Source organism: Pongo abelii, chromosome 5 (assembly GCF_028885655.2).
Source record: "Pongo abelii isolate AG06213 chromosome 5, NHGRI_mPonAbe1-v2.0_pri, whole genome shotgun sequence".
Taxonomy (NCBI): domain Eukaryota; kingdom Metazoa; phylum Chordata; class Mammalia; order Primates; family Hominidae; genus Pongo; species Pongo abelii.
The window spans coordinates 147,104,050-147,115,363 of NC_071990.2; the positions used below are offsets into that span (position 1 = coordinate 147,104,050).

General features: G+C 42.1%; 1 pseudogene; it reads right to left on the reverse strand.

Moving 5' to 3' along the window:
- Window positions 1-1,809: 1,809 nt before the first annotated feature.
- Window positions 1,810-7,874, reverse strand: LOC100449748 (zinc finger protein 131-like; annotated as a pseudogene).
- Between the last annotated feature and the right edge of the window lie 3,440 nt (window positions 7,875-11,314).

Genomic DNA, 11,314 nt, shown 5'->3' on the forward strand with positions numbered 1-11,314 from the left:
CTCTCTAGTTTAGTTAGATTCCATTTGTCAATTTTTGCTTTCATTGCAATTGCTTTTGGTGTCTTCATCATAAAATCTTTGGACATGTGTATGTCCTAAATGGCATTGTCTAGGTTGTCTTCCAGGGTTTTTATAGTTTTGGGTTTTATATGTAAGTCTTTAATCCATCTTGAGTTAATTTTTGTATACGGTTTAAGGAAGGGGTCCAGTTTTACTTTTCTACTTATGGCTAGCCAGTTATCGCAGCACCATTTATTAAGTAGGGAATTCTTTCCCCATTGCTTGTTCTTGAAAGGTTTGTTAAATATCAGATAGTTGTAGGTCTGCGGTCTTATTTCTGGGTTCTCTATTCTGTTCCATTGGTCTAGGTGACCGTTCTTGTACCAGTACCATGCTCTTTGGTTACTGTAGCAGCATGGTATAGTTTGAAGTCTGGTAGTGTGATTCCTCCAGCTTTGTTCTTTTTAGTTAGGATTGCCTTGGATATTCAAGCTCTTTTTAGGTTCCACATGAATTTTAAAATATTTTTTCTACTTCTGTGAAGAATGTCAATGGTAGTTCAATAGGAATAGCATTGAAGCTATGAATTGCTTTGGGCTGTATGGCCGTTTTAACAATTAAGATTCTTCCTACCCATGAGTATGGAATGTTTTCCCATTTGTTTGTGTCATCTCTAATTTGTGTGTGTGTGTGTGTGTGAGAGAGAGAGAGAGAGAGAGAGAGAGAGACTTTATTTTCCAGGTAATACTGATTAAAAATATTTACACATTTATTTTTAAGCCCACAGTTTAGCACTCTTATTTATATGGCTTTAAAAGTTATAGCACAAGATCTTTACATTAAGGATTGGGGGAAAAGATTCCACGAAAAAAAAAGCCTGATCATTATATACATGTTTTTCCCTGTACCTTATTTTAAATACATTAATTTTTAAATGATGCTCATCTTTTTTTCATCTGGTAGTAAAATACTAGTGCAACTTTCAATCAAAATAAAGTTTACCACAGAGGTAAATAAATTTTCCCAATTGAAATTGGCACTTCAGCTGCCACTAAATAAAATTTCTCAACCTAACTTAAGCGAAAAATAACTAGTGGTTGTTATTATAAGCAAAAACATAAAGTACTATAGCATTGGCTGCATTGCTCCTTACAACACAGACTTTGAAAGAACCAGATGCTTTGCAGAAGTTTGGCTGGTTTTGAAACGGCACATGGGTGTGGATTTTTTTTTCTTAACATTCTCGAAATTTTGCCACCACCCCTCTCTCTGTTGCAGAGATGGCATCTGTGACTACTGGGGTAGACAACAACGTTTGTTCAAGCTAAAGAAAGCCAAAATTTAACTGCGCAGTAACAACGGCGATGTTTGTCATGCAGCCTTGTGTTTCCTATATATTCAATTTTCTAACAGGTATTAGAATACATAAACTTGTATTCTAATGATTTAAGTTTAATTTTATAATACAAAAGAAATTTGAGGAAGAACATGACCTGGGAAAGAGAAGAGGGAGAATTTTTACCACAATGAAAATAGATACAGTCATATGCAACCTTGTAATAAGAATATAATCCACTTAAGTTTCCAGAAATGTACTTCTCAAAACTCCCCTTAATTTATGGAACAGATCCCTCCTCTGTGGCATTGAGCCAGGGAAGAGGAATCAATTTGTTTCAACAAAAACAATTCAGCACAACAGCAAATAGCTTAGCTTTGGTCCACTTGTCTGTTAGCTTAAGGACAGTCATACTGCCCATAATCAGTTCAAAAACCCAATAAGTAAATTTAAAAATATATTCACGTGTAATTTCATTCTAAAACCAGCATAGCTGTTCTGTCCTCATTCTGTGCCTTTTCAGCTTCAGAATCCACTGTTGGCTTGCTCTCTAATCCTCAGCATCTTCGTGATCTTCCCTGGCAGCCTCAGCAGCATCTGCTTGGCTAGGTTCTCTCTCCTCTCGGTTCATAGATTTCTGGGGTTACATGGTCCAAGTCTGCTTCTAGAAGTTCAGTTTGTACTTCCATTGGCACCTGATTTATCCACTCAAAGTAAAGCTTCTCTATGTGTACTTCAGTACCTTCTTCAGTCTGAATTCGATCCACTTCTAGAAAACTTATTTGGACCTCCTCTGGAAGCACACTCATGTGTGAACAAAGTACCTGGCTGTCCTGGAGCAGATCTGGATGGACGTGTTCCACAGTCACTTGTGCTGAATCCAAAGTCACTTGTGCTGAATCCACCTGGACCTGACGCAATGGTAGCACATGCACCTTCCCAATTTGTTCTGTAATAGTCATTGATATGTCACAGGTTCAGTTTGCACACATGCTTCTACTGAAAGAATTTCTTCCATTACTAGACGCTCTGAAATAGTGTCACTGAGATGCCTCATTAATTTACTTCCTTGCATAAACCACAAGTCACATAAAGAACAATGGTTGGGTTTACATCCAGTGTGTATTACCAAGTGATCTTTGAACTGGTCCCAGCTGTTAAACACACTGTTGCAGACACGGCATTTATAGAGCTTCTTTCTTCCTCTTTTGCCCCTACTCCAGTTTGGCATGCAGTGAGGTGACATTTGAGGGTGCTATTTCTAGCAAATCTTTCATGACAATTTGGACATTCAAAAGGTTTTTCACCTGTATGTTTTCTAAGATGTTCTTTAAAATGTCCAGAACAGTCAAACTGCTTCTCACAGTACTGACATACATAAACTTTCTTCCCAGTTCTTTGCTTCTTAGTGACTCCACCTTCTTCAAGATGGTAACAATTTAGGTGCTGTTTCCATGTGCTCTCCCAAAGATACCTTTCATTGCATACTTCACACTTGAAACTCTCAGTAGAGTGTGATTTCATGCGTTCCTTCAAATGATAAAAGAATTTAAATGAACCACTACATTTCTCACAATGGAACAAGTCCTTCACATGTGACAACTGATGTTCCACAGTTTCAATACTTTCTACCTGTATGCTTGTAGGGTCAGATGCATGGCCATCTTCTTCTTTAATCTGCCCTTTTCTGTCACTTTGATGATACTTGCTGGTTATATCTGCCAACAGTGCTAGAGCAGAATCATTAGAGGAACTTGTGTTCTGTGTGTACTTTATGGATGCTTGGCAGAATCCACTTCCTCTAATGTTTTGATGCCTTCATCTTCACTTCAATTGTGCCTTCAGCAATCTCTACCTCAATTTCAACAGGTTCTGATTCTGCAGATGGCAATGATTCTGTGATAACATTTGAAGCTGCTGCAATCTTCCTTTTATTTGGCCACCTTTTTTCCTGTGGTATTTTCCTCTAATGGAGCTGAGTTTTCTTTGTTCCTGACTTCAAGGGCTTTCATAATGAAGCAGGAAATTTTCCCTGACCCCTTCATGGGTAGGAACTGGTGTGCAGGTGCTGGGGTTAGCCAGCCACTTCGGCACCAGCTGAGGCAAACTCTACTCATTGGAACCCGTTGCACTCAACCCGCCACAGGAAGGAGCATGCAGGTGAGCAGATGCAGGAGTCAGGGCAAGTGCTTTTGGGTGCTGGCAGGAGCAAAACTCTATGTGGGCCCTGTGGACTCCATCCCTGGCAAGACCCTCCATCCCTGGCTGGACTCCTCTCTAAAGCAACACCATCAAGCCGTCCCTTTGAAGTCAAGCTGCTTCTCTCTGATGTCAAACCAGTCTCTGATGTCCAGCTGCTTCTTTTCTTCTCTGCTCTCTACCAATGGAGCCTGGGGTTTTTATAGGCACAGGATGGGGTCAGGGCAGGGCATGCTTGGCTTTGGAAATGACATTCGAGTGGGAAAACAGGAAGGCATGCTCTCACGTTGGGTTGCTGTCCCAGGCTTGAGTGTGGGACCCTTGCCAGGGACCTGCCCTCCTTTGCCCAGAATTTCCCTGCCTCCTGTTCCTATCAATAACTTCTAGCATTTGTAGAACTCTGCTGCTTTCCATACATCATTGGCTTCTTCTTCTCCTGTATCAATTATTTTGCTGTATATGTGAACTGAATTAAATTACAAAAGGTCATTTTACCAGCACCTTCTATCTCCACCAAAGGTTCCTGGGTAAATTGAAAGAATTTATAGAAGAACTTACTGCAAGCAGCCAAAAGAGCCTTGTGAGCCTTAAAATGGTGTCTGTTGACAATCAGAATGATGTCAGTAAACCAGTCCTGATCTTGCTGTTTATTCAGTCAGTCGAGGATCATCTTATGATGTTCAGGAAACTTTTGAAAACATTTTATCCTCTCTTCAACCTCCATGGCCATCAGGTTGCCCTAGTTCATAGTCTGTCCTCCTTCTGAAGCAGGAAATTTTCCCTGGCCTTTTTGCAGGCAGGAACTGGAGTGTGGGTCCTGGGGCTAGTTGGCTGCTTTGGCACCGGCTAGGACAAACTTCACTCACTCGAACCCCCTGCGCTCAACCCCTCAGAGGAGGAAGCATGCAGGTGAGCAGGTGCAGGAGCTGGGGTGAGTGCTTTTGGGTGCCGGCAGGAGCAAAATTCTGTGCGGCCCCCACAGTACCATCTAGGGTGGCATACCTGCCACCCCCAAAGCCCCTGAGGGCATGTGTTACAGTGCTCTTTTAGCTTTGCCATCCACAGATAGCTTAACAGCTCAGTGGGGCGTCTGCCTTTTCATATGAGGTGGTTGCTCTCCACCAGCAAGGGCAGAGGGTCATTGTGACAGCCTTCATCCACACCCGTGGCACCCAAGCTCTTGTTTGGCATCCAGGAAAAATCAGGTCAGACGAGCAAATTGAAGGAAGGTGAATGCAGAGGATTTTATTGCTGATGAAAGTGGCTCTCAGAGGGAAGGTGAAGTGAAAAGGGAATGGAGTGAGAAGGTGATTTTCCAGGGAGGACTGGACTCTTCTCTGAAGCAGTCTGATGGCTGTCAAGCCATCCCTCTGAAGTCACGCCACTTCTCTCTGATGTCAAACCATAGTCTCTCATATCCAGCTGCTTCTCCTCTTCTCCACTCTCTCTGCTGGTGGAGCTGGGGGATTTTATGGGCACAGGACCGGGGGCAGGGCAGGCCATGGGTGGTTTTGGAAAAGGCAACATTTGTTCAGGAAAACAGGAATGCATGTTCTCACTTTGGGCTGCTGTTCCAGGCTTGAGGGTGGGACCCTCGCCAGGGACCCATCCTTTTCTACCCAGAATTTCTCTGCCTCCTGTCCCTATCACTTTCTCTCCTCAAAGCCTCTCATTCGATGCTTTCCCTTCTCAGGGCATAATGTACCCCACACCCTTCCCTACCCCTCCATTTCCCCACAAGAGCCAGGGTTCTCCCTCTTCTGAGGCCTTGCTGGTGCAGGTGTGCTCAGTTGGACACCTGGGTGGCCACAGTACCACTAATTTCTTTGAGCAGTGGTTTGTAGCTCTTCTTGTAGAGATCCTTCACTTCCCTTGTTAGCTGTAATTGTGATGGGATTTGTTTGTGATTTGGCTCTCAGCTTAACTGTTGTTGGTGTATTGAAAAGGTAGCAATTTTTACACATTGATTCTGTATCCTAAGACTTTGCTGTAGTTGCTTATCAACTTAAGAAGCTTTTGGGCTGATATGATGGAATTTTCTATATATAGGATCATATCATCTGCAAACAGAGATAGTTTGACTTCCTCTCCTCCTATTTGAATGCCTTTATTTCTTTCTCTTGATTGATTGTTCTGGCCAGAACTTCCAATACAATGTTGAATAGGAGTGGTGAGAGAGGGCATCCTTGCCTTGTGCCTGTTTTCAAGGTGAGTGCTTATAGCTTTTGCCCATTCAGTGTGATGTTGGCTGTGGGTTTGTCATATATGGCTGTTGTTATTTTGAGGTATGTTCTTTCAATACCTAGTTTATTGAGAGCTTTTAACATGAAGGGACGGTAAAATTTTATCAAAAGCCATTTCTTCATCTATTGAGATAATCACGTGGTTTTTGTCTTTAGTTTTGTTTATGTGATGAATCACATTAATTGATTTGTGTATATTGAACCAACCTTGCATCCCAAGGATGAAGCCTAGTTCATCATGGTGGATAAGCTTTTTGATGGGCTGCTGGATTTGGCTTGCCAGTATTTTGTTGAAAATTTTTGCATCAATGTTCATCAAGAATATTGTCCTGAGGTTTTCTTTTTTGTTGTATTTCTGCCATGTTTTGGTATCAAGATGACGCTGGCCTCATAGAATAAGTTAGGGAGCAGTCCCTCTTTTTCCATTGTTTAAAATAGCATCAGTAGGGATGGTTCCAGCTATTCTGTGTACATCTGGTAGAATTCAGCTGACAATCTGTCTGGTCCTGGGCTTTTTTAGGTTAGAAGGCTATTTATTACTGCCTCAATTTCTGAACTCATTACTGGTCTGTTCAAGGATTCAATTTCTTCCTGGTTCAATCTTGGGAGAGCGTATGTGTCCAGGAATTTATCCATTTCTTCTACAGTTTCCAGTTTATGTGCATAGAGTGTTTATAGTAGTCTCTGGTGTTTGTTGGTATTTCTGTGGGTTCAGTGGTAATATCCCCTTTATCATTTCTGATTGTGTTTATTTGGATCTTTCTCTTTTCTTCTTTATTTGTTTAGGTAGTAGTCTACCTATTTAATTAATATTTTTCAAAGAATAAGCTCCTGGCCTTGTTGACCTTTGAATGTTTTCTTGTGTCTCTATCTCCTTCAGTCAAGCTCTGATTTTGGTTATTTCTTGTATTCTGTTAGCTTTGGAATTTGTTTATTCTTGGTTCTCTATTTCTTTTAGTTGGGACGTCAGGTTGTTAACTTTAGATCTTTCTATCTTTTTGATATGGGCATTTAGTCCTATAAATTTCCCTCCTAACACGGCCTTAGTGTGTCCCAGAGATTCTGGTATGTTGTATCTTTGTTCCCATTAGTTTCAAAGAATTTATTGATTTCTGCCTTAATTTCATTATTTATCCAAAGTCATTCAGGGGCAGGTTATTCAATTTCCATGTAATGTATGGATTTTAGTGAATTGCTTAATCATGGTTTCTAATTGCATTCATTGTGCTCTGCTCGGAGAGACTGTTTGTTATGATTTCAGTGTTTTTTTTCTGCATTTGCCGAGAAGTGTTTTACTTATGATTATGTGATTGATTTTAGAGTAAGATATTTGGCAATGAGAATAATGTATATTCTGTTGCTTTTGGATGGAGAGTTCTGTAGATACCTATCAGGTCCCTTTGATCCAGACCTGAGTTCAGGTCCTGAATATCTTTGTTAATATTCTGTCTTGATAATCTAATATTGTTAGTGGGATGGTAAAGTTTCCTCCTATCATTGTGTAGGAGTCTAAGTCTCTTTGGAGGCCTCTAAGAACTTGTTTATAAATCTGGATGCTCCTGTGTTGGGTACACATATGTTTAGGATAGTTAGCTCTTCTTGCTGAATTGAACTTTTTACCATTAAGTAATGCCCTTCTTTTTTTATAATCTTTGTTGATTTAGAGTCTGTTTTGTCAAAAACTGGAATTGCAACCACTGGGATTTTTTTTTTCTGTTTTCCATTTGCTTGGTAAATTTTCCTTCATCCCTTTATTTTAAGCCTGTGGATGTTATTGCATGTGAGATGGGTCTCTTGAAGACAACATACTGATGGGTCTTGGTTCTTTATCCAGCTTGCCACTGTGTTTTTTAATTGGGATATTTATCCAATTTATACTTAAGGTTAGTATTGTTATGTGTGGATTTGATCCTGTCATCATGATGCTACCTGATTATTTTGCAGACTTGTTTATGGGGATGCTTTATTTATTTATTTATTTTTAGATGGACTCTTGATCTGTCATCCAGGCTGGAGTGCAATGACACAATCTCAGCTCACTGCAACCTCCACCTCCTGGGTTCAAGCGATTCTCATGCCTCAGCCTCCCAAGTAGCTGCGATACAGGCATGTGCCACCACACCTGGCTAATTTTTGTATTTTTAGTAGAGATGGGGTTTCACCATATTGGCCAGGTTGGACAGGAACTCCTGACTTCGTGATCTGCCCACCTCGGCCTCCCAAAGTGTTGGGATTACAGGTGTGAGCCACTGCGTCTGGCCTACGTGGCTGCTTTATAGTGTCACTGGTCTGTGTACTCCAGTGTGTTCTTGTAATGGCTGGTAAAAGTTTTTCCTTTCCATATTTAGTGCTTCCTTTAGGAGCTCTTGTAAGGCATGTCTGGTGCTTATCAACTCTCTCAGCATTTGCTTGTCTGTAAAGGATCTTATTTCTTCTTTACTTTTGAAGCTTAATTTGGGCAGATATGAAATTCTCGGCTGGTATTTCTTTCCTTTAAGAATGTTGAATATTGGCCTCCAATCTCTTCTGGCTTGTAGGGTTTCCACTGAGAGGTCTGCTGTTAGTCTGATGGGCTTCCCTTTGTAGGTAATCTGGCCTTTCTCTTAGTATGCCCTTACTATTGTTTCTTTCATTTTGACCTTGATGAATCTGATAACTATGTGTCATGGGGATGATTTTCTCATGGAATATCTTACTGGGAATTTCCTGAATTTCCTGCATTTCCTTACTCTGCATTTTTGGAATTTGAATCTTGGCCTGTCTAGCTAGGTTGGGGGAGTTCTTATGGATGACATCCTGAAGTAAGTTTTCCAGATTGGTTCCATTCGCTCCATCTCTTTCAGGTACACCAATCAGTTGTAGATTAAGTCTCTATATAATCCCACATTTCTCAGAGGTTTTGTTCATTCCTTTTCATTCTTTCGTCTCTGTTCTTGTCTGCCAGCCTTATTTCAGAAAGACAGTCTTCAGGCTTTGAGATTCTTTTCTCTGCTTGGTCTATTCTGCTATTAATACTTGTGATTGCATTATAAAATTCTTGTACTGTGTTTTTCAGCTCTATCAGATGGGTTACGTTCTTCACTATACTAGCTATTTTTACTGTCAGTTCCTGCAATGTTTTATCATGATTTTTAGCTTCCCTGCATTGAGTTAGAATGTGCTCCTTTAGCTCAGTGAAGTTCATTCCTATCCATATCCTGATTTCTACTCCTGTCATTTCAGCCATCTTAGCCTCAGCCTGGTTCTGAACCCTTGCTGAAGAGGTAATGTGGTCATTTGAAGGAAAGAGCACTCTGGCTTTTTGAGTTTTTGCATTCTTGATCTAAAGGAGCACATTCTTTTGCATATTTGTGGGCTTATCTACCATCAATCTTTGGGATTGCTAACTTTTGGATGAGGCTTTGGGTTTGTTGTTTGTTTGTTTTCTTTTAACTGTCTGGCCACTTTTCCATAGGGCTGCTGAGGTTTGCTGGGCATCTGCTCCAGTCCCTAGTTGCCTCAGATTTTCCGGTACCTGGAGATATCACCAGTGAAGGCTGCAAAACAGCAAAGTGGCAGCCTGCCCCTTTCTCTGGGAGCTCCATTCCAGTGGGGTACAGACATGTTGCCAGCCCAAATGCACCTGCAGGAGGTGGCTGGAGACCCTGGTTAGGAGGTCTCACACAGTCAGGAGGAATGGAATCAGGGATCCACTTAAGGAAGTGATCTAGCCATGCTTTCCTAGAGCAGCTGTGCTGTGCTGTTGTATTGCTTCTGTCTGTGGTAAGCCTGGGCTCTCCAAAGCCTGGAGACCGGAACAGCTAAGTTGCTGAAACAGCAAAGATGGCAGCCACTCTTTCTTCTAGGAGTCCGTCCCAGGAAGTTTTCAAACCTCAGTTGGCCAGGGAACATCGATCCAACTGGCTGGACGCCCTAGTTAGGAAGTCCTGCCCAGTGAGGGGGAATAGATCAGAGACCTGCTTAAGGAACCACTCTGTCCACACTTTTGTAGAGCAGCTTTGCCTTACTGGGGTATCGCTCCTACCCCAATAGGCTTGGGCTCGCCAAAGCTGGCAGGCTAGAACAGCAAAGATAGTGGCCCTCCTCTCCTCCCAGGTACTTCATCCCAAAGAGAAATCAAAACTTTGTCTACAGGAGAACACAGGCAGGGGTGGCTGTAGGCCCCAGTTTGGAGGTCCTGCCCAGAGATGATGAATGGATTGGGATCCTGTTTAAAGAAACAGTCCGGCCAAATTTTTGTAGAGCAGCTGTGCTGTGCTGGGGGATCCCTTCTCTCCCCAGTCAGTCTGGACTCTCTGAAGCCTGCAGGCTGGAAAATCTGCATTCAAACAGCAAAGATAGTGGCCCACCCCTCCCCTCAGGAATACCAACCTGTCCTGGGAAGGCACAACACTATTGCCAGGGACTGGCTGGAATTCCAAGCCAGTGAGTCTTATTCTGTGAGGCACCATGGAAGTGGGGCCCTCAGACCAATGCTGCTTGGACGCCTGGATTCCACCCCCTTCCTAGGGGTACGTATGGACTACCTGCCTTCCCTGAGTTGCAGTCACTTTTACCAGGGATCCTGGAACCAGAGTATGTAAAGCTCCTGAGACTCTGTGCACACCTGAGTAGCTGCTCTGCTGAGACTTCACACAGCTGTGTGTGTCACACTGAAGGCCCCGGTGGAGTGGGTTCATGAGGGGATCTCCTGACACGAGAGTTTCAAAGGTCTGTGAGAGAATCATGGTTTCCCGGGGTCGCACATTCATTCACCACTTCCCTGGGTAGGGGAGGTTCCCTTGGCTCTGTGTCACTCCTGCATGGGCTGTCACTCTGCCCTGCTTTTCTCCATTCTCCCTGGGTTGAGCTGTTTCCTTGATCAGCCCCAGTGCAAGTACCTGTATGTTTCAGTTGAAGGTGCTGTATTTTCTGCCCCTTTTGTTCCTCTCCGTGAGTGCCATGCACCATAGCTGCTTCTAGTCAGTCAACTTGGCCCCACTCCATCAGAGTTTCTTTATCCACTCATTCACTAATGGATACTAAGGCTGTTTTCATATCTCGGCTATTTTGAAGAGTGTGAACTTTATCTTTTAAATATCTTTTAAAAATCTGTCAATTTCTCTCTATTCCCTCCACCAAGACCTAGTTTCAAACTCCAATCTTTTCTTTGACAGACAACTGGCTGCAGAATGCCTCCCAATGGGTCTCTCTCATCTGTTTTTGACCCTTCCCGATGATTCTTCACACTATGCCAGACTAAATTTTAAAAATACAAATCTGATTATGGGTAATTTCTGAATAAAATGTATAATGCTCTCACTCAAGATGAAGAAAAAAAAATTAACATGGCATACATGGCTTTTCACAATCTGACATCTTATATCTACCTTATTTCTCATCTGACTCCTTGCCTCCTCTTTCCCTGAGTTCCAATTAAGTTGATATTTTTTAGAATCAAACAGCATAACATGTTTTTTGCTAATTCATTTTGTTCCTTTTACCTATTCTGCCCTACCTGTTATTTAGATTAAGTTCAAAATTCATTTCCTGAAGG